Here is a 24,330-nt window from a genome sequence, read left to right on the forward strand (position 1 = left end):
TGTTATCTTTACCCATTGTCCAGCTCTCAGATGAACAGCAGGAGATTGGGAAGACTGCGGTTTGAGTCACCTTAGTCTTTAAACTGACATAACTACTCCTTTCAACAATTCAGAGAAGCATTATTAGTGTAGGGTCTATTTTAAACCTGCCTTTTCTGAGATAGAGAAAAAGCAGATTGAAATGAAAGTTAGATGCCATGCCTCATGAAGGTCACTATGATCCCCCAAAAGCAGAAAAGAGACAAGGACCTTCCCTCCAGCCAAAAAGATGGAAACTCTTCCCCTAGAGCCAGTGTGTTGAATTAGGAAGTCTAGCCTCCTGAATCCTGACAGAGTCAATCTCCACTTGTTAAACCATCCACTTCTGCTATTTCTGCTTTTAGCAGCATGAGATAACTAAGATCAAGAGCACATGGGATTAGGTTGAATCTATTTCCCTTTCTGGAATTATGTTGAATGTATTTTGCTTTCTATCAATAACTACCCATTTGACTCCCTGATTCCTCTTAATTTCCTCCAGAATCCTTAGTTACCTGCAGAATCCATCTGCCAACCTCATCTCCAGGCATTTCAAGTCTGTGTGGAAGTATAACTCAACTATAGCCTATCAGGTGACAAGAGGTAAACAAAAATGAAGCTAGACTTACAACACTTAGAACTTTGATCATGAGTGGGGTTTGCTCAGTGCCATTGATGTCCTGGTGTGAAGAGTATCTTCTCCCTGTCATTTCAAAGTGTCTCTGAGATAATCACCATTGGAATAACTCTATCTCCAGATTTTACTGCCTCTTACCCCTTTCCCTCCTATTTGGCTTTGTGACCACTCTGGTTATCGGTGTCTTCTTCACTCTTCAATAATGCTGACGGTCTACAATTTCCTCCTCCAGTTTTTGAGTATCCATTTTTTATAGTTGCCTATAAACTACCTCGTTAATCAGATAGTGTAAAATCCAATTAGAGACATTAGAATCCAGAAATACAAGTGTTAAGGAATGTATTCCTTGATTGACAAGGAAGCCAAATAGACCCATCTATTTAGAATCTTAGCAACAATTAGCTGCCTTAGTTTCATTTATTGTGACATAAAAAATCTGGTTTATTGAGAGCTCTATTGAAGAAGATTTCTATGATATGCACCATGAGAAAATATCTTCAAACTAAAATGATTGTTTTGCTGTAATAAATTGAACCATATGTACACTATGTTATTCAATCTTTTTTCTTCAAGGCATAAATTGATATTAAAGAACATTTAAGTCATAACACATGGTTATCCAGGCATGAACGAGGCAATAACCCATATAAGTTGTCAAGGTGAAGCCAAAGCATTTATTAGAGGTTTGTGTTGTTTTTGAAAAGTGCATGGTTGGATAAACATGGATTAGTGCTATTATGCTGCTACGAGGACTCGAGTGTGTTTTTACAGTGTCAGTAATTTTTATGTTTAAAAATCACTGGTGCAGTATATTAGCTATAATTTATGTTTATCATCTTGTGTACTCTAATAGGTTTCAACAAACCATTTAACACTTCAGCTTGTGCATATACATTACTTAATAGGTATTTATCTTAAAAAAGAGATACTTAACGGGACTTTCAAAGCTTCCAACTGCATGCTAAGAGAGAATACTGCAATGTGTCACATTAACTTTCTTTTCCCTGTTTGCTGTTAACGTTGAACATTCTGGCCACTTGCTTCTTTGTTCAACGTGCCTCCAAATGGCACAAGAAGAATGTAATGTGCTGGAGTCCTTGCGTGCAGGAAGGACACTGAGTTCTCCTAGCACCGAGTGAGTGTCCGTCACACTTGTTAAGTAGGATGGCTACAACATAGAGCCAGCACAGCTGAAAATGCGACAGAGGTCCGGTGACCAGTTATCACATTGGGGTGCCCTTTCCGAAAGAGGGCTAGTGTACTTCGGTTGTAGTTTTCCATTTGGCTTTCATCGGGGTTCTAAGTTGGATTCTTGTTAGAGAAGTTTCCCTCGAAGAAACTAAGGCTGAAAATCCAGGAGGAGGGGTTGTGGGGAGTCATTTGGGACTTCCCAATCACAGGAGGCTTGTTGCTGCAATTCAGAGGGGAACTTCATTTATCATGACACTATTGATTCTTCCAAATAGTGCTATGCTTATTGTTTTCGCTGCAATGATGACCTATTTCTCTTTTGGATCTTCTAGGTAGATGAATTACTGGTGTTTAGTCTTTCCGTAAAGGAGATTGATTCACTTTTTTAGAATGTTCTCAGAGCTGGTGATTCAGTGGTACAGTTTTTAAATTTTTTGTTGCTTTTATTGTTAACTACATTCTGACTTAACCGACAAGCAGAGATGGGTTTGGAGGGAAATGCTCACAAAGTTCTTGTTATCACTCAGATAAATGGTGCCACTTTATTAATTTGTGAGGCGGTTGGATAAGGGTTTGTTTGGAGTCTGAAATTATGAATATGTTTGCTCACTCCATAATAAATTTTTCAAAAGAAACTATAAATTCTCCAGCGTCAATCAAGCCCATCAGGTAGCTGAGTTAGCAAATGGGAAAGATTTATTACTCACTGGAGACAAATCAACCTAGATTGGCTATTTAATACTGAAAACTACCACGTCCCCTTTAAAGCTGGTGAAGACACTTTGATACCTTACCAGAAACTGTATTCTGAAAATAATTTTCAGTTTGGGGAGCTCAACTTACTAGGCCCAAAATGGTTTCTTAAATATTTCCAGTTTCACTCTTATCATGATAGTACCAAATTTGCGTGGAAGACAAAATGGGCAGATTCTATGGAAATGAATATAGAATGCTTTGCATTGAAGAAAGATAAGGGTGAAGAGTAATTAGCATTTTATGTCATTTTAAAACAACCAGTGAGGGTAGTAGCTGAGTTCAGAACCTAAAATATTCATTTCTGGAAATATGGAGATCTTTCTAGAATGGTCTAATATAGTAGGAACTAGTCGATGTGGTTACTGAGTAGTTGAAATAAGGCTAGTACAATTGTAATACTGGATTTCAGTATGTTTCATTTAAGTGTAAGTAAATACTTGTGGGCACTTCGGTGGCCTGGTGGGCAAGGAGTTGAACTGACAAACCAAAGGGCAAGCAGTCTGAATCTACCAGACACGTCCTGGGAGAAAGATGGACAATGTCCTCCCGTGTGGTTTGCAGCCTCTGAAAACCCACTGCAGGGTCAGCTTTGAGTCGGTACTGACTCATTGAGAACTGGTTTGAGTTGTTGAGCAGCTAGTATCCCGGGCAGTGTAACAAGTAGTGAAAGGTTAAAAGAATTGTCTATTTGTAGAAATAACACTGCATTAAAAGAATCAGAAGAAAGGAGTAGTCAGAACAGTGTCATAAACACTATTTTAAACGGTAGATTAGGGGAAATCAGAAAACAGAAGAGGGGAGCCATGTAAAATTTTAATGGTAAGAGAGCTTACTATAAGAATGAAGACATGAACTTGTGAATATTTTTTTTGCACTTGTGAATTTTAATAGCAGGTGTACCCACGTAGTTAAAAAATAAGACCAAAGTTTATTAAAAAAATTATATTTAAAAACTGTATTTAGAGAGGAGAGAGTAGTAGTTATGAACTACTTTAGTGAATTTCTATGCTAATGTTATAATTATATTTACTTGTTGTGCTTTATTCCAAATGAAGCATTTTTTCAAAGCCAACAGTAATACAATAATTCCCATCTCATCAAATGATAACCCTATTCCTGGACAATTAAACTAGAATCCTATAAATAGAATCTCCTTCCTCGTCCTCTTTTTTACCTCTCCCGTCTCAAATAGATAGTTGACCATCAAGTTCTGTCCTCGTCTCTTCCAGAGAATCCCTATAATTGCTCTCCCCTCTCTCCCGTCCAGTCTTGAGATGCACTGCATGGTTCGTCTCTGGCTTTCACTTCTGTCACTTGTTCTGCTTCCAGGTTACATTTCCTCCAAGGACTGAAGTCTTGCCACTCACTCACTTAAAACTTTTCAGTGGCTTCTTAGCACCTCCAAGTTATTTCCTCGGGCCTTTAGTATTATACATATGGCTTCTCCATGTCTGCCTTCCTATCTTGCAGCCTATGATCCCTGATACTCCCTCGTAGTTATTGCATCAGACGCTGCCATCTTCATTGGCTACAATCCTCCAGATGGCACATAAGGAGTGGAGGACATTGTCTTCAACATACTCTGTAAGGAAGAGAGTCAAAGCTCAGCTTCAGTGAGCCAACATCCCAGAGAAGGTATATTTTCAGTGAAAATGAGGCATTTGCCAGACTTATTCTAAAAAAAAAAAAAAAAAATTCTTTCAGCTTGAGATATGTTGATTGTATTCTTTCCTTTTGATTTTCTAACTCCAGCTCCTTGCACGTTTCATTATAATACTTTGTCCACTCCACGTATCCTTAGAAAGCTTCTGTTCAGTTCTCTTACTTTAGCATTGTTTGGGATTGTGGGTTGTTTTTTTTTTCTGTTTCACTGTGAGTTTCCTAATCTCTTCTGACATCTATTTTGATCTTTTCTTTCTTCCCTGTTTTTGTAATGGTCTATGGATTTTTTTTTTTTTTTGTGAATGATGTACTTGATGTCATTCCACCACTTTGTTGACTTTCTATCTGTTAATACAGCCTTTAATATGGGTTTATCTCTGCATCAAAAAGAAAAACTATCGTCACCACTAGCCCAATAGGCAATGCCATTATAGATGGAGAAGACTGAAGTTGTCAACTATTTCATTTTACTTGGATCCATAATCAACACTCACGGTGTCAACAATCAAGAAATCAGAAGATGTGTTGCTTTGGAGAAATTTGTTGTCAACAACCTCTCCAAAAGATTTAAAAGCAAAGATGCCAGCTTAAATATTAAATTGTAGCTGATTCAAGCCATTGTCTTTTAAACTGCTTCCTTTGTATCTGAAAGATAGACAATGGATAAGAAGACTGAAGAAAGTGATACTTTTGAACTGCGGTGTTGGCAAAGAGTATTGAATATACCATAGACTGACAAAAGGACAAGCAAATCTGTCTTGAAGGAATTGTGGCTATTGTATTCCTTAGAGTCAAGGATGGTAAAATTGTGTTCACTTATTTTGGGCATGTTTCAGGAGGACCCAGTCCTTAGAGAGAGACAGCACGCTGGTGGAGGATTAGAGGGAGGAATAGCTTCAATGAGATGGATTGACACCATAACTCGCACAATGGTTTTGAGCAGGACAGATAGCATTAGGATTCTGCAGGACAGGGCAAAGTTCAGGTCTGTTGTTCACAGGGTCATTATGAGTTGTGGTCAACTTGATGGCACCTAACAAGAATGATAACAACAACAAAACATTCTATAAAGTGAGCATATGGTCATGGAAGAAATGTATTAGAGGACAGAAATGAACGTAAGTAGAGGGTGGCCAACTTCGGAACTCTTTTCTAGAAAACCAAGGAGTTCTGCTGGTGTGGTACATAACAGATTGGGCTGCAAACCCAAATGTCCCTGGTTTCAATCCACCAGGTGATCTGGGGGAGAAGGGTAGTCAGTCTCTTTCTGTTACGATTCGTACCCTGCGAAATGCAGTGGAGGATTACTATGAGTCAGAATAAACTCAAGGGCAAGGAGTTTTGTTGGTGTTGTTTTGTTTTCTAAAGTTTAAGTATAGCTTTTTTATTAATGTCCTCATGGAATCTATGATGGGTTTTCCATTATTACTATTATTATTATTAAAATTATTACTGCATTAAGCTTAAAAATTATCTTTCATCACAATCTTCTTAAAACATTTCTACGGGAATTGACAGTTTTTGTGGCTGTGAAGAGTTGTAAACATACAAAGATAAAATGAATAGCATAACAAATCCCATGTACTATTGCCTCGCTCTAGTAACTATTGACATTTCACCATTCCTGCTTTATGTCTCATCATTTCTTCAAATCCCAGATATCACATTCCTCCAGCCATAAAAACTCAATATTTCTCCAAGATATGAGTTTTTAAACATTATCACATCAAAAATAATGTAATCATTATTATTATCTAATATAAAAATAAAACTGCTTCATAAAATAAAATTACCAATCTGTGTGTTAACCTTTTCATGACTACTTGAGAAAAAGTATTTTTTTAAAAAAAGATTGTTCAAATCAGGGTTCACAAAAGGACCACAGAGATGTGGATTAGCAGGGTAACCCATTAGGGACTAGCCCACCAGCACACCAGAATTGCAGGAATAGGCCTTAGACAGCAACTACAACCCCTTGTTGTCAAGTCAATTCTAACTCATGGGGACCTCATCCATGTGTGTAGAGTAGAACTTTGCTTCATAGGTTTTCAGAACTGTGACTAAGCAGAAGCAGACCACCAGGTCCTTCTTCTGAGGTACTTCTAGGAAGAGCTGAACCACTTAGCTTTCAGTTGAACGTTTAGCTTTCTACCCCACGTAGGATTTCCAGCCTTACACAAGGAATTCTTAAATAAAATAATCCAATTTTTAGCCATGACATACTAAAAGAAGCGAGTTGCTGGATGGATGGCAAAAATGATTCACCATTGGCCTTGAACTTCTCTCCAGTGCCTGAGTTAGAATTCTGCATACATAAATTTGTCCACAGAAGCATGCAGGCCTATCCATACAGACACATATATTTTTGGTAATAAAGGCAATGACATATTCCATAAACTAGATGCTAGGAGGCTGTGGAATATGTCACCCAACTTCCCTTGACTGCTAGCTTTTTTATGGAGATGGCCAGTGGAGGGGCAGAGGGGGTCACTGATTGGAGATTGTAAGGTAGGAAAAGACAGACTGCACCTTCATTTCTGTGGTCTTGTTCTTTGTTAGCTCATGGATTGGTGGTCATGACTCTTTCACGGAAGACCACAATGCTTCCCGGGAAGCCCTTTCCCACAGATGGCTCCAGAAACTGCTCCCAACATTTTCTCTTTCATATATGAGGGTTCTCTCTGCACAATTACTTTCTGTTCTTGGGGACCTTTCTTTTTCCTGTTGATTTCTCTTGATGGTATCTTGGTAAAACTCTCCTTAATTATCCATAGGAGCTTGTCATGTCTTTCCTTCTGGGGCCTTGACTGATACATTCTAGTAAATACTAAGTACGTTATCATAGTGGCCTGAAGGATACTAGATATGTTTAGAGACATTTTACTGCCAGATACTGCTCTAAAGGCTTTCCATTCAACATTCATTTACTCTTCACAATAACCCTATCAAGTTGGTCAGACCCTTAAGGATTAGATAGCTTGATCTTTGAGATGTCTATTGGCCACAACGTGCAGTGTTGGCAGAAGAGCTGGATTCCAGAGTCTGGTTTGTGCAGTCTGATGATAAAGTGCCTGGATCTGACCACCTGGATCTAAACTGGGGGCTTCACGCAGGTACTGCTGCCCTCAGTACAAGTATAGATTAGTGTCCTCAATTCTGAAGGAGACAAAAAGAATAGGCACTTCACAAAGTGCCAAGAGAATACTTATGTTCATTTCTGCAATATGCAAAACGTGATTTACAGTAAACACCAGCATGTATTCGTTGTTGTTGTTATGTGCCATCAAATAGACTGTGACTCATAGTGGCTCTATCCTATGCATAATAGCTCCAAACTCTGCCCTGTCCTGAGCCAATCTCACTGTTTTTAACAAACCTGCCCCATTAATCCTGTTAGTACGCCAATCTATTTCTTCCAGGGTCTTCCTCTCTTATATTATCCATCCACCCTTCCAAGCATGATGTCCTTCTCCAAGGACTGACCCTTCCTGGCAACATGCCCAAAGTATGTGAAATAAAGCCACAACATCTTCACATCTTAAGCTCAACTCATTCTAGCTGTATTTCTTTCCAAATAGATTTATTTCCTCTTCCATCAGTTCATAGTATGTTCAATATTCTTCACCACCTCCATCATTTACAGGTATTGATTCTTCTTTGGTCCAAATTTCACAGCCTTGCTTTTTAAACAATTTGTAAAAGTCTCCTTGCAGCAAATATTCCCAATTCAATGCATTGTTTGACTTGTTGACTGATGCTGCCATGGGTGGTGAGTGTGAATCTAAGTAAAATTTCTTTTTACTTAGATTGGCCTTGACAATTTGCTGCATTTTTTCTGTTGATCAGGATAGCTGGAATGGAAGCAAGAAATCTAGACTTCCAAGATTCACAATTGGAAAACTTATAGGATTTCTTCATCTGAATTCTTTACTTGTGCTTATGAAATATTTTTATTTCCTTTGACTTAAAAAATGCAGTCTTTTAAGTTTGATCATCAACTTTATACAAATGAGTTCTCTTTAGTATGATAAAAAGAGGTCTTACTATTTGATGTGCATGTTATCTATCGCCCAAGATATCAGATTATTTGTGTATTAGATACATAAATGTGTGCAAAAACCTTCCTTCGATCTTTCTTACAGTGAAACAATGAGAATACAGTACAGAAAAATTCCCGAAGTTTCTACAAATAGAAATAGAAGAATCATAAGCCTCTGGTGTTTAAGATCTTATCTGTGTTCTTGTAATTCATTAAGTGCACAAACAAGGGAGATTCCACAACTTTTCCTATGATGCTGTTGACACTTGCCTTCCTGACAATTAAAAAGAATTAATTATCTTATTTTCTTTTTGAAACACGAGTCTCATTTTGAAATGACAGGCTTATCCCACTGCATAAACTAGAGAACATAATCATGAAAATGGGGACAGGGATCTTCCATTATAAGAGATTGTATTACCTTTAAGAGAAGGGAGTACAAGGTAGTAAATAGACTGTGGATTCACATATAATAATAATGATCCAGGCCATGGTCTTTGCAATTACTTGTTATACAACAGAGAGCTGGACAGGAAGGATTACAGAAGAAGGATCAATGTCTTCGAGTTGTGTTGTTGGAGAAGAGTCTTGACTATACCATGGACAGCCAAGAAAACAAACCTGGAGAGGGTAAAACCAAGTTGCGATAAGAATCCTTTGAGATAAGAAATTTGAAGTTCCATCTCACATACTGTTATGAGGAAGGAAAAGTCCTCGGAGAGGGGCATCATGTTGGCGACGTAGAGGGTCAACCAAGAAGAGGAGGAAACTCAATGAGTTGGATGAGTACACTTTCTACAACAACGGGCTCAAGTGTGGCAGTGATTTTGCCGATGGCGCAAGATCAGGCGATATTTTTATCTGTTGTGGTTGAGACACTGTCAGCCAGAGTCAACTCAATGTCACCTGGACATTTATTTATTCAATTGCCACTGACTTAACACTTGGTGCTGTTTGTACTGGTTGTTGGGAGTTATCAAGTCAGCTCTGTAGAGAGGAGAGCTAGCCCACATGTAGATTTTTCTGGGCTATTATCTTTACAAGAGTGGGCCACTAGGGCTTTCTTTCATGTATTCATTAGCTAGGTTCAGATCACCACTGTTTCTGTTATCAGTTAGGGGCCTACCATTTGCACCACACCACCGGGAATATAAAGGTAGATCACGTCCTCAAGAAGAACACAGAGTAGTAAGAAAGGCAGACACAGAAAGCCGTAAACATACTAAATACTTAAAGGTGGTAGCGCTGGTGCTTCATACAAAGTCAGGTTATCGCTGGGTGGCACAGAGTTGACTAAAACTAAAAATCACCCTATGAACAACAGATCATAATCATGCCCTATCCTATATAATGCACCAAGAAAACAAAGATCCTCACCACTGGGCTTTTTTTGCAGTGTCATGAGAGATGGAAAAAAGATTGAGGTTTTAAGCTTGGATCCAAAATCAAAACTCTTGACATCAGCAGTCAGGAAACCAAAAGACAAGTTTCTATGGGAAAGTCTCCTGTAGGGACCTCGTCGGGGTGCTAAGAAGTGACTATGTCAGCCTAATACTAAGGTGTGCCTGATCCGGGCCATAGTCTCCTCAGCTGTTTGTATGCATCTGAGAGCAGGACAATGACTAAGATTGAGAGTTGTGGTGCTAGAGAAGAGTATTGCATTATCTCCCATGGACTGCCAAGAGAACAAACAGACCTATGATGGAGAGGGTGAAACCAGGCTGCTCCTTGGAGGCAAGGCTGCTGGGACTCCATTTCACACGCTTTGGGCACATTGTCAGGAGGGACCAGTCTTTGGAGAAGTGTATCACGTTTGGGAAGTAGAGGGTCAGCACAGGAGAGGCAGACCCTGAATGAGATGGATTGACACAGTGACTGTGGGAATGGGGTCAAGTGTGTCAGAGACACTGAGATTTGCTCAACATAGAGCTGGGTCAAAGCCATAGTTCAGAAGGATGTTGAGTCACAGCTGAGTCAATGGAATGTCACAACAACAACAGTCCTATATCATTCCCACAATCCCCGACATGCACAAGTCTATAGTTATCATCATTGTTTTCCTCTTTTTTGTAGATAGAGATTTGCCCCCTTTCTCTGATCCTTTACTTTCCCCATTATGACATGCTTTTCCAAGGACTGGCCCCTTCTGACAACATGCCCAAGTTGCAGAGCCATGTTGCTGATGTTGTTAGGTGCCATCGAGTCAAATATGACTCACAGTGATTTTATGAACAACATATGTGCTTCTGTGCCATCTTCATTATCTATGACACACTTCAGCCAATTGCTGCAGTAACTGTGTGATAAGAATAAATCCCCCGCCACCGCTCTAGTAAATGCAAGGACTGTAGAATGACTAAGTCATCGGGTAAATGCACAGTGCCTCCTAGGTGTTTGGAGGGTTATGACAGGCTGTTGGCAACATGGCATTGGTGTTTAGAAGAGGGGGGAAAATGGTCTGGAAATCAGCGAATCCATAGCATCCAGGCATGAGTTACAGTCAGCTGCCACCCATGGAGGTCAATCTGCAGGAAGCCAGAAGACAACCTGTTTTGAACGTAGGGAAATTTCACCCTGGGAGATACTAGAAGAAAAAAGTCTGTTTTCTGAATCTTCATTCCACATACTTTGGGCATATCGTGAGAAGAGACCATTCTTTGGAAAAAGACAAGATGCTTGGAAAGGTGGAGATTCTATAAGAGAGGAAGATCCTCAAAAAGACGGATTGGCACAGTGACTGTAGCAATGAGCTCGGACATCAGAAAGAATAAGGATGGCACAGGATAGGATAGGATTCGGATCTGCTCATGGCGTCACTAGGAGTGGTACTCGACTAGATGGCACATATCAAAAGCAACGTCATCTGAACACATGTCTGATCCTCTCTGGGAGCAAGTTTTAAAAACGTAAGGAATCAGAAAAAGGGAAAGTGGAAGCAGAGAGGCAGTAGAGGGGGAGATAGTCTGAAATTCTTATACTTTGAAGTAGAACAGAGGCTATCCAAACCTAGAATTCACAGTTCATTCTGAATCCCCGGGAGAGCCAGAGGCCAGGGATTCTGGGAGAAGATTTGAAACCAGCATATTCTTGGCTGAGGAAGATTCCAGGGTCTTGTGAATTTAAAGACGGGTTTGAAGCTCACATTTTCTGTGATTTGTAAACACATAGATTAAGTTTCTCTGTAAAGTTAGGTTGGGAACCAGCGATGAAGGTACTTGCTAAGAATGCTGATGACAAACTGTCTTGGGAAGGAGAAGAGTGTTATTTACTCACATAAATATGCCTCCAGGTTTGACTTCTCTTATTATAGGCCATTGGCAAGGAAGGTATGCAACAGGTAATAAAGTATTTCTAGGACAATACCTTTGATTAGCTGTCTCTAAGTTGGAATTCCCTGATCTCACCTCCTGTGAGTCTCTGCTGAAGTCACCCTTAACTCCTGAAAGCCCAACCCAAAGTGGGTCAGGGATGGCAGGAACCTCAAGGGGGGCCCACCCTATGGGTTCAGATACCTCTGCATGCTGGCTTGTCATCTCCGAGGCCATTGACAAGCGCCACGACCTCTCCTGGCTTTCAGCTTCTCATTTGTTAAAATGAAGCTCAAAGTCTTCATCCCTTTCTGTTTCCACTGGATCTGCATCGATCTGTCCCCACCACTCATCCATCTGCCAGTTTGGTTTGTCTGATTGTCGCGGTTTGTGAGTTTTTGTGAAGCTGGAAGCTGTACCGTTGTTTTTGTTGTTGCTGTGTGCCATTGAGTGGGATCCAATCCATAGCTGACCCTCCATCGGTTTTTAGAGGGGGTAAATCTCACAGGAGAATGCTCATCCTTCCCCGCGGAGCAGCTAGTGGATTTGAACTGTTAGTATTTAAAATACCAACAGGGTCACCTATGACAGACAAGTTCCTGTTGAGCTTCTAGACGATCGCAGGTCTTCTTCTGACAATCAGCTAGTAGAAAATCTTGGTCACAGTGTGAGGTCACCTAATATGCAAGATACCTGTGGGCTGCCTTGTGTTTATGTACTAATCCAATAGGAACAATTTCAATTTTTTTTCCACCCCAGTACATCAAAGTTTCTGCTTGTAGGTATGGTTGGCATCTGTCTCTCTCCAAACCCACAGCACCTTCCTACAGGATCAAAGCCTCTCTATTTTCATTTACAAATCCTAAGAGAGAAAGATGGCTGTGACTCTGAACACCGTGACGCTGGTGTGTCAAATGCGATAATGGTCACTCATGGTGGACAGTGTTTGGTGGAGCTCCCCGATTAAAACAAGCTTGGAAGCGGGAGTGGCATCCACTTCCGAAATAGCTTGTCTCTGGAAACCCTATAAACTTGGAGAAATGAAGAAAGTTCATAATTGCTATGAGGTGCCTATGACTCAACAGCACTTAACAATAACAAGAGGGAAAGAGTAATAAGTCAACAAAGTAAGTGCAGGCTCACTTCTCATCTACTCACCTTTAGTGAGCAGTTCCAAATACACTCATGTCAAGTGGTTTAACACAGATTAGTAAATAAGGACAAGTAAGCCCATGTTGACCTTGCTGTGGAGGTCACCCACCCGTTTATGAATAACAATGTCAGCAGCTTAGAGGACCGTGCATGATCTGGGAATGTCTCATTCGTTTATACCTCAGCTTTCTGCACGTCAAGGTGGCTCATCAGCAACTAATAACAGTAACAACACGCTAAAGATTCAACCTGACGGTGTGATCGCCTTCAAGATGGGGATTTGCATTCTGCTCTGTACATAGTTCCAGTTTCTACACAAATCAGCAAAAGCCCACACACTACTGCCAAGTCGATTTTATCGAAGCTTTAGTTAGAGAAGTCGGCTGCCACGTGTTCTGTCTGCCCTCAGAGCAGAGCAGCTGGTGGGTTCGAACCTCTGACTTTTCAGTTAGCAATTGAGTGCTGCCTGGGCTCCTTATAATAATAAACCTCCAAAAAGATTTTGTGGATGAATGAGTATGTATAATATGTGCAAGAGTTCTTCTCATGTAATAACAGAACTAAACCAAACTCGGCATCATGGAATCGATTCTGACCAACAGCCACTCGCCATCGGGTTTCCCAGGCTGTAACTTGTAAGGATAGGAGTCTGTTAATCATTCTCCTGTGGAGCTGCTGGTGGATTTAAACCATTCCTGACGCCTTTTGACTAATAGCGCTATGCACTGTGGGCCACCATCTCTCAGATCTCCTTAACATGTCACAGGAATGAAACCAGAGTGGTCCTTAGGGACAAAGATGGGGACACTTCATCTCACATACGTGGGCATGTTGAGAGAAGGGATCAGTCCTTGGGAAAAGGCATCCTGCTGGGAAAGGTGGAGCCAGAGAAAGAGAGGAAGACCCTCAACAAGGTGGACTGACACGTGACTGTAATGATGATATCAAGCGTATCAGAGGGGGTGAGCCTGGCCCAGGACAGGGCAAGACTCAGATCTATAGTTCATAGGGTGACTATGACTGGTAGTCAAATCTATGGCACTGAACGACAACTTACCAACATCTCTCTTGGAAAAAAGATGAGCACATCTGTTCTCCCAAAGATTAACAGTGTCACAAACCCAAGACAAGAAATCGACTTGGTCCTGCAGGACTGCTGAATCCCAACACCCTCCTGGCAGTGAGTTCTGAGTTTTGATTGTTGGTGTTACTCACAGAGGGATAGGGGATGTGTAAAAAAAATGTCAAGTCCAAATACTGGAATCAGAAAACATGGCATTAAATAGGTGGTTGTTGTTGTTGGGATTTTGGTTTTTATCCTGGGGCTTTTCAGAGCCATAATCGGTCAGCTGTGCACCACGATTCTCCAAGATCCAGAAGCACTTCCTCCAACTCTGTTTGAGAGGAGCACTGACTCTCTCCAGTGCCTCGACCTGGAAGCGTGGATCTGACCGCTAGCTAGCAGTGAATACACAAAGTAAGAAGGAGTTCTTTATATAGGACTGAAGAATGCTTTTTTAATTATTACTATTTTTTAGGTCAGGGAAGGCTTATTTGGGAATGGGATGTGGAGTTCTTACAACCCAAGACAGTCATCAAGGCAATTTCATCCCAAAGAAGCAATTAGATGAGTGAAAACAAATGAACGTAAAATAAGTATATAACAACACCTTGGGAAAATTCAACAGCTCTCCGTTTAACATCTGTCACACAGATGATCGTAGCCACTCGATTGATTATGGAAGGGGAAAAGGAAAGTTTAAAAGGGAAGCAGCTGAGTTTGCCTCTCTCATCTGCAAAGGGACTACTTTCTTTGGCAGATTGATATTGCACAGAGGCTAGAAGCGTCATTAAAGGAGCTGGCTTGGATGGTGAACTGTGTATTAGCAAACGTGTGTGTGTGTGTGTGTGTGTGTGTAATCAGATTCTGTCATTAGATTTTCAGACCCAGAATGGCACTGTGCCTGTACTTTGTGCGAGGTACAGAATGCTGTCTCTTCACATGGAACTCAGATAACACTGAATCGGGATGGGTGTGTCAGAGGCAATACGATTGGCACAGGATAGAGCCGGGTTTAGGGCTGTTGTACATAGGGTCGCTATGAGTCGCAAACGACTCGACGGCACAGAACAACCACCACCACCTAGCTTTACAGGTAATGATGACGAAAGTATGATGAGCACATGATGTATAAAATGGCAGATGTATTCTTCAGGATCAGGGTTTGATATCAATTGGATTTTTCACCTAAGTGAATTCAATTTTACTTTTGTGTGTATTTGTAATTTTGAAAAAGCTGACATATTTTACATTCTCTGAGAGGCCTACTTAGGTAGGATAGCAGAATGAAAATGAACAAGGTGAAAAAGCACAACCGAAAAAGAAATGTCAGTTAATCATGTCAAAAGGCGTTTACACCCACGTATTGGACTCTCCTCTTTACATGTAAACTTCCTGCCAAAAACAGGTCAGAGTGAACAGCTGGATAAACTGGGGGAGGTTTTTCTTTTTTTTTTTTTTAAAAAAAAACAATTAGTTTTATGTTCTTTTAAATAATTGCTTCATTATATTTTGTACATCTGTGCAATGGTCTGATGATGACATTTGGTCGATTTCCAAAGGACAGTAAAACTGGGGAATACCAGTGAAGCAATAGCGGTGCAAAGGCTCACCTGTGGGTGAGAAAAAAAGACTTTATACAACAGCTAGAAATAATATTCTTCAAACAAAAGGGTAGGATATGCTCCTGGAAGAAATGATTCTGCTTCAGATGAGGTTATCAAGCATTCTATTTATTTAGAAGATGGGCTGTAGGTTGTTCAGGAGAGACTGGCAAAAATGATGAAAGCTTTGGAAAATAAGGCCTGTGAGAGACGATTAAGAGCAGGGGAATATTCACTCCAGTCAGGAGAAGGCTGAGGGGAGATATAACTGTCTGCCTAAACGTTAAATGATGTGACCAGGAGAAGAGGCATTAATTATTATTAGCACCAGAAGAGGACCGCTACAATAAAAAGGCTTCACCCATTTGACTTAAAAATAGAAATCAACTTTGTAACACAAAGATTATCATGCAGTTAGCTGCAAAGGATCGGCAGCTGTGGATCCAAATCTGACTTTGTCATAAATATTTAGAATAATCTGAAGGACATTGCTAATCAGGCTAAGAAAATAGGTTGTGATCAGCTCATGTGATGAGAATTAAATCACAAGTTCTTTATTACTATCATTTGCTAGGGAGCTCTGGTGTCTTAGGGGCAAGGAATTGTGCTGCCAACAAACACAAAGACAAACAGTTCAAATCTACCAGCTGCCCTGCAGGGAAAAAGGTGGGCAATCTCCTCCTGCGTGATTTACAGCCTCTGAAAACCTACTGGAGGTTCAGGGATGAGTCTTTTCTGACGTGATGGTGCACAATACCAAAAGCAGCATTTGTGAGGTCACAAAAGAAATGTATTTCAGGGCATTCAAAGAGCAGAAAAGTTACCCTCATGTGGCAAATATCAAACTGTGAACTTAAAAACTGTTAAATATTTACAAATCAGAGGCATTCAACCACAAGTGTCTGCTGTTTTCAGTAGAGAAACATCATTAACAAATAGTTGGTTTTGTTCTTTTCAGGTATCATCATGTCACCTGCCACTCACGTTGTTACTGTCATGCGCTGTCACGTTGCCTGTAACTCATAGGAACCCTCTGTACAATAGCTCTGAAACCTGCCCTATCTTGAGCGAGCTTCACTGTCTCCAACCCACCTACCCACATTGTCTCAGTAACTGTGTCAATCCATCTCATCCAGTGTCTTCCTCTTCTGAACTGTCGCCCCACCTTTCCAAGGAGGATGTCCTTCTCCAAAGGCTGGTCCCTCCTGGCAACATGCCCAGAGGATATGAGATGGGGCTTCAAAGTCCTTGCCTCCCAGGAGCAACTTGGCTTCACTTACTCCAGAATAGACCTGTTTGTTCTTTCAGCAGTCCCACAGAATCTCTTTCACTTTCTCCGTCTCACTTCTCACAGCAGTGCCAATCCCAGACCATGTGGTCTAGGTAGAATGAATTCACTCCCAGCTCAGTGCATGAGTGTGATTCTATACCTGCCGACAGTAGTTAATTCAGAACGGATGTGGAAAGCCAGTCTTGCACCTAATCAAAAGTATCAATTATTTTCTTTGATGACTCTAAATTATTTTTGGTTTGTTTTTTTCAAGTAGCTTAAGGTAACTAGAGGCATTTTGTCCACATATAAATCTTGGGCTTGAGATGAAAAGAAAAAGGTGAAACACAAAGATGAAAAAGCACCACATTCTTAAAATAATATGTGAACTCCTATATACAGCCATGTCGACTAACCAAACTATCCTCAGAATTTTCATTTAATTGGTTTTGGTCAAAAATTCTTCTAAGTGGTCTAGCACTGATCTGTCCATTTGCTGTACAGAGGTAACTTGTGGTTGCTGTGATGCCAAACACTGTGACACTGATGTGCCAAATGTGAGAATGGTCACCCATGGTGGACAGTGTTTGGTGGAGCACCCCAATTAAAACAAGCTTGGGCTTTTCTCGGCCCCGCCTGTGTGGAGACGCTGCCATGGGCCGTGTAATCCGTGGACAGAGGAAGGGCGCCGGCTCCGTTTTCCGCGCACATGTGAAGCACCGTAAGGGCGCCGCGCGGCTTCGCGCCGTGGACTTCGCCGAGCGCCATGGCTACATCAAGGGCATCGTGAAGGACATCATCCACGACCCGGGCAGCGGTGCCCCCCTCGCCAAGATGGTCTTCCGCGACCCGTACCCATTTAAGAAGCGGACAGAGCTGTTCATCGCAGCAGAGGGCATCCATACAGGCCAGTTTGTGTACTGCGGCAAGAAAGCTCAGCTCAACATTGGTAATGTGCTTCCGGTGGGCACCATGCCCGAGGGTACCATCGTGTGCTGCTTGGAGGAGAAACCTGGGGACAGGGGCAAGCTGGCACGCGCCTCCGGAAACTACACGACCGTCATTTCCCACAACCCCGAGACCAAGAAGACGCGCGTGAAGCTGCCCTCGGGCTCCAAGAAAGTCATCTCTTCCGCCAACAGAGCAGTGGTGGGTGTGCTAGCTGGTGGTGGCCGCATTGACAAGCCCATCCTGAAGGCAGGCCGTGCCTACCACAAGTATAAGGCAAAGAAGAATTGCTGGCCACGTGTACGGGGTGTAGCCATGAACCCAGTGGAGCATCCATTTGGAGGTGGCAATCACCAGCACATTGGAAAGCCCTCTACCATCCGCAGAGATGCCCCGGCTGGCCGGAAAGTGGGTCTCATTGCTGCTCGTCGGACTGGGGCGGCTCCGGGGAACCAAAACTGTGCAAGAGAAAGAGAACTAGGGACCTAATAAAGCCAGTTTTCCTGCCACAAAAAAAAAACCAAAAAACAAAAAAAAACAAGCTTGGAAGCAGGAGTGGCATCCACTTCCAAAATGGCTTGCCTCTGGAAACCCTATGAACCTGGAGAAATGATGAAAGGTATACAAGTGTTTAGGTCTTTGGTTCATAGGGTCGCAATGAGTCGTCTACGACTTGATGGCCCTTAATAACAACAACAAACCAATAAATGGCTTAGTGTTTGCCTGTTTGTATTTTGTTTTTTAAAATTACAACAATCCTCTATGAAATTTGATTTCTAGAGTGAAGAGCTGTACACTAAAAAACAAACAGAATTAGAAAAGTAAATCAAAACCACAATGAGGTACAACAATCTCACTCTAGTAGCAATAGCAAAGTTCAATAGGACAGCAAGCAATAAATGTTGGAGAGAATGTGGAAAGATTAGAATTCTCATGTAGTGTTAGTAGGATTGTAAAACGGTATACTCTGTGAGGCACTTTGGTGTCTTCTAAAAGAAATGAACACAGAAATTCCATATGGCCCAGTTATTCTACCGCTTGGAATATGTTACTGTTGTTGTTATGTGCTGTCGAGTCACTTCCAACTCATAGCAACCCTATGTACAACAGCCCTAAACCTTGTTCTAGCTCTTGCCAAACTTATTGTCTTTAACACACCTATCCCCATTACCCCAGTCACTGAATCAATCCATTTCATCAAGGGTCTTCCTCCCCTGCGTTGTCCCTCCACCCTCCCAAGCATGGTGTCCCTCTCTAAGGACTGGTTCCTCCTTGCAACATGTCCAAAGGACATAAGATGGAACTTCAGAATCTTTGCCTCCAAGGAGCAGCCTGGCTTCACCCTCTCCGGGACGAACTTGTTTGTTCTCCTAGCAATCAATGGTATATTCAATACTCTTCTCCAGCACCAAAGCTCAAAGGCATCAATTCTCCTTCTATCATCCCCTGAGGAAAATAGAACTGAGACACAAGTGATTTGTACATCCGTGTCCATGGCCATGCTATTCACAATTGCAAGAAAACAGAAACTGACAAAATGTCAATCAACAAATTAATAGATTGAGAACTTGTGGTATATTCACATGATGAAATACTATGCAACACTCAGGAGCAATAATTTCAAAAAATACTTTATAACATGGGAGATGCTGGAAAGCATTCTGCTAAGTGAACTCAGTCTCATACAGACAAATACTGCATAAGACCAATGTTACAAAAACAGAAGAATGACAAGGTGTGTACAAAAGTCCAAATGGGGAAGAGGAGCGAGGAGGGGATCTGAGGGGCGAAGGAGGAGAATCTCAAAGTTGCACATTAAGGTGGGTAAAGGAATTAGGAAAGATCTAGTGGGGACCTGAAAAGGTGGGGTAATGGTGGGCATGGATAAATAAACACAATGTATGGGAGTGATAATATGCACTACAATATGAATAGAAGAATGCATGAAACACAATGTATATAAATGATACATGACATTTATGACTTTTGTCTATAAACTAATATAAAATTAAAAAGTAATTCATGTAGACTTTGGAAGGTGATCATTACTGTGGATAAAAGTCTGAAGGAGAACAGAACGAGACATTTATCTATGAGGTGACAGGGAGCACAGTTTTTTAAAAGGTGTCCAGACTGGTGCCGCTCTGAGAAGATGACTGAAGAGCAAAGAGTGGAAAGAAACAAAGCGTCTGGAGAAAGAGTACCCCAGAAAGCCTTACCCTATGATACAATTTATAAAGGGATCTATATGCTGCTATAATAAAGTCTCTGCCTTACTTTCTTTTTCAAACAGAATCATATCCATTTCTTTCAAACTGCTGTAGTTCACTAGTTATCTTAATAAGAAACAGCATTTTGTACTTTTAAATAAGTAGATATTTTAAAAGCTCAAAATTGTAACATACTATATATGCATACACATATAGACATGAGATATATGATAGATAGATGATAGAGAGATAGAGATAGAGATAGATAGATGATAAATAGATAATGAGAGATAGAGAGACAGATAGTTATATTCTTTTATCCACTTCTGTATGAGTCTTTAAAAGTTTCCAAACTTTTTTATAATTTGCTTTTTGCCTTATTTTTTTAAATAAGCCAAAACAAGCCTGTGTACAATGATTCCACAACTAGAGTTTAGACTATTTTCCAAACAACCACTTAGAACAAACTATACTAAGTAAAGAACCATCAGCTTTAAGAAGCAATCCTAGCAAACAATTATTTTCATTGCAGCATTTACAATTATGTAAATGTACCTAGAACAGCAATGGGCACCTAATTATGACACCTAATTATGCCAATTTATTTATACACCTAATTGAACAACATTTTGTGTCTCCCACTCATTCAAAGACAAGATAAAATAAGGAGGTATTACCCATGGATCATTGCTCCATCTATACAATATGAACACAACTTGAACTATTTGAACTTAAACAATCTAAAGAGTGCCCAGTTCATTTGAGAATCTGTTTTTGCCAAATCTATTGGGTTTCAGAAGGTGTATGCAAGTGTTTGACTCTGGCTGAAGAACTGTGAGCATTCATTTAGGTAGCCCTGCAGAAAGAGCTCTCTCTCATCATGTCGTACATAACAACATTAAAAAACCCCAAAACCAACAGTGATAATTCTATTGTTCCTTCCTCCCATTTATTTCTACAGACTGTGAACACATTATTATACACTAACCCACAATGTTGTTGTTGTTGTTGTTATGTGCCATCGAGTTGCTTGCGACTCATAGCGACCCTATGTACAAGAGCTCTACACGCTCTTCTATCCTGTGCCAACCTAGCCATCTCACACGCACTTATTCCCACCACCCCAGTCACAGAATCGATCCATCTCATCAAAGGTCTTCCTCTCCTTCGCCACCCCTCCACTCTCCCAAACATGATGACCCTCTCCAAGGACCAGTCCCTCCTTGCAACATGCCCAAAGTATGTCAGACGAAGCTTCAGAATCCTTGACTCCAGGAAACATTCCGGCTTCACCCTCTCCAGGACAAACCTGTTTGTTCTCCTAGCAGTCCATGGTATATTCAACACTCTTCTCCAGGACCACAGCTCAAAGGCATCAATTCTCTTTCTAGCAACCCTAGTCACTGTCCAACTCAAGAAAAACTCAAAACATCACCACTGTATCACAATATGTTTCCAGTCATTTAGATGGTGATCAATATACTTAGGGTTTGTTTTTGTTAGTCTCAGGGATTGCTTTCAGAAACCAGTGCCAATTCTTGACAATAAATAGCATATCTTTGCTTTGGTAAAGAAGAGTTAAGGACACAGCTTTTCTTAGGTCTGTTTTTTTAGGATTCTTGTGTCATGATTTATTGAGCGGATGGTTTCAAGAGAATGAGAATGAATGAAGCAAGCTATGGCAGGAGAAAGAGTTAAGCAAGACAGTGGACTTAACAAGAGGCAAATACAGCCTGAAGCAGGAGTATCTCTGAAGCCTGAGTTACACCACAGAATTGGCTTACCTGAGACAAAGAACCTTGGTATGTGGTACTCCATGAAGAGTTCATCATTGGCCTCCATCTGAAGCAGAAGGGAAGGATACTGGATTCCTCTCAGGGTTGGACACTTCCATTTGATCAAGGGAGTTGTTGTTGTTACTGTGTACCATCACGTCAGAAGTGACTCATAGCAGACCCTCCAGTGGTTCAGAGGCAGTAAATCACACAGAAGGAGATTGACTGTTCTTCTCCCATGGAGCAGCTGGTGGATTTGAATTCCTTGAAAAAAAACAAAAGCCGTTGTGAGGTGCTAATAGCCATCACTCATAGAAGCATGAAAGTGGGCACACCACACTATCGGAAAGAATCTGGTAGTATGTTCAAAAGGGCCTTAGCATGTGTATAATTTGGTTCATCATTTGAACTATCCTAAAGTGTTGAAAGACTGTGCTAGATCTCCAACTGGATGTCAGTTTGAGAAATGTCAGACTAATAATTTACAAGTTCTTTCCTCATTCTTGAAGTACTATTTTAAAGAAAGCTACAAGTATAGGTACTTCTTGATTTTTTTAAAAAATCTAGAAAAAAAGCACATTAGAAGATATTTTAGTGCTCAGTTCTAAATCTTATCAATCCTAAAATGACTTGGAAGAACTTACCAGGTTCACTTATTTTAGTTAATATTAGTTTAAATTATATTATATTTATTTTAGTTTATTATATTGCATAGATGGGGAACTCTGGGTGGTAGGAAGGGATTAACACAAATCTGTGAATGTGCCCAGAAACTTAATGCTTAGAATGCATACTGAGACAAGTAATGCCATCTGTGAAGTTGTTAGACATAGATTCCCATGTAAAATTCAATAACTTCAAATAAGCATTTCCACAAAAATCCACAGGTGGCTTTTATCTGCAACAAAAGTAAGACACTCAACAAGAAAATTTTAAAAAAATTAAAAATAGAGAGGAAGAACTATTGGAAACAAATAAAGAAGGCAATTGAATTAGAGAAAGCAACAGAAACACAAGGAGTAAAACAGAAGATAGAATAAATGAACTAGTAGCAGAAGAACTGAGCTTACTGAGCTTCAAGAGAAAAGAACAAAGAAAAGCAAATAAACTCAAAAGGATATGTGGAATACAATTAAGAAATATAACATTAAAATAATAGGAACCCCAGAGCACAAGGACGATAAAGGTACAAAACAATTTTCCAACAGATAATCAGAAAGCATTGTACAGGCCAAAACACAGAACTAAGCCTTCAAATGTAGAAATGTATGTGAACTCCAATCAGAAGAAATAGAGAAAGATCAATTCAATGTCACACCATAACTAAATTATTGAAAACCAAAGACAAGGAGATCATTCTAAAGTGGCTTCAGAAATTGGAATGCAATATTCCAAAGGCATGTCACAATAATCAGTGTCAGTGTCTCCTCACAAACTTTAAAGCCTTAATATTATGATGTATGTGTATATATTTGCATTTTGCTGTTGTGATGATGTTCCATTGAGTTGGAGCTGACTCATAGCTGACACTCCAGAGAGTTTTCAGAGATTTTAAAATGCGTGGGAGGAGATTGTCCATCTTTTTTCCTTGAGGAGTAGCTGCTGGATTCAAACCATGTGCCTTCTGGTTGAAGTGCAACTCCTTAGCACTAGGACATGTGAATAAAAACAACTGTCAACCAAGACATTTTACCCAACAAAGCTGTTATTCAAAAGTAAGGGAACGTAAGATTGTCACAACTAAACAAATATTCTAGGAATTATCACTGCTGGACCAACTTTTGTGCTGGCTCATAGGAGGGTTACACTGCATCGAATCTTCAGATGTTAAAATGGCCAGTGGCTCCGTGAGATACAGATGAACTCATATGACTTACAGTTTCTGGAAAACCACTGACGGGTCCCTGATGAATCTGTTCTGATTTGACAGCAATGAGTTGGTTTTTATGTTTAGTTGGGTTTTTGTTTGTTTTCAGGTCAACTTTACAAGTATTACTTAAGAGAGTACTCCAAATGGAAAAAGGCAAAAACATTAAATAAATACAAGTACAAATAAAAAGAAATAAATAAAAAATGAGAGAACTTTCAAAACACATAAGCAATCTTAAGTAACAAGTATACAAAATTTTCAAGGAGTAAACTCAACAACTAAATCCTGCAAGCAAAACAAGATTAATTTTGTGAAAAATAAGCATAAAGTGCCCTTATAAAACATAGATTTATATTTGTGTGTATGTATATATATGTCAATATAAATGAAGGATGGAGGAATTTATCATAAGTAGATTAATTATATTAAATTCTACTCACGTTAAACATTGTTGCAATTGTAAGCTGTGTAATTTAATGTATGTGGTAAACATTAAGAAAAAAACCCACTTTTCTAAATAAAAGTAGGAGAAAAGCTCATTACAAGAAAATAGCCAAATACAAAGAAAAACAGAAAAATTAAGATAAAAAAAGAAGATATATTCTGTAAATAGAAAAATTAGTGACATAAATGTTGCATTTCAGTATAGCCTTAAATAATGATAATTTAAATGCATCTGATCCAGGCCATGGTCTCTGTAATCACTTGCTATGCATCAGAAAGCTGGACAGTGACTAGGGATGATAGAAAGAGAATTGATGCCTTTGACTTGTGGTGCTGGAGAAGAGTGTTGAATATACCATGGACTGCTAGGAGAACAAACAGGTTTG

At 40.2% G+C, this 24,330-nt stretch overlaps 1 pseudogene; it reads left to right on the forward strand.

The window, feature by feature from the left end:
- The first annotated feature begins 17,351 nt into the window (after nt 1-17,351).
- On the forward strand, nt 17,352-18,126 carry LOC102875608 (annotated as a pseudogene).
- Nucleotides 18,127-24,330: the final 6,204 nt, after the last annotated feature.

Source organism: Elephantulus edwardii, unplaced genomic scaffold, assembly GCF_000299155.1.
Source record: "Elephantulus edwardii isolate Elephantulus edwardi_28Jun2011 unplaced genomic scaffold, EleEdw1.0 scaffold00027, whole genome shotgun sequence".
NCBI lineage: Eukaryota > Metazoa > Chordata > Mammalia > Macroscelidea > Macroscelididae > Elephantulus > Elephantulus edwardii.